Genomic DNA, 456 nt, shown 5'->3' on the forward strand with positions numbered 1-456 from the left:
GAGCGAAGGAACGAGAGAGAGCGAAAAAATGAGAGAAAGAGAGAGAGCGAAAGAACGAGAGAAAGAGAGAGAAAGAAAGAGAGAGAGCGAAGGAACGAGAGAGAGCGAAGGAACGAGAGAGAGCGAAAGAACGAGAGAAAGAGAGAGAGAGAGAGAGCGAAGAAACGAGAGAGAGCGAAAGAACGAAAGAGAGAGAAAGAGAGAGAGAGAGAGCGAAGGAACGAGAGAGAGCGAAGAAACGAGAGAGAGCGAAAGAACGAGAGAGAGCGAAAGAACGAGAGAAAGAGAGAGAAAGAAAGAGAGAGAGCGAAGAAACGAGAGAGAGCGAAGGAGCGAAAGAGAGCGAAAGAACGAGAGAAAGAGAGAGAAAGAAAGAGAGAGAGAGAAAGAAAGAGAGAGAACGAGAGAGAGAGAGAGAGAGAGAGAGAGAGAGAGAGAGAGAGAGAGAGAGAGAGA

Source organism: Apis dorsata, unplaced genomic scaffold (genome assembly GCF_000469605.1).
Source record: "Apis dorsata unplaced genomic scaffold, Apis dorsata 1.3 scaffold_161, whole genome shotgun sequence".
NCBI classification, from domain to species: Eukaryota; Metazoa; Arthropoda; class Insecta; order Hymenoptera; family Apidae; genus Apis; species Apis dorsata.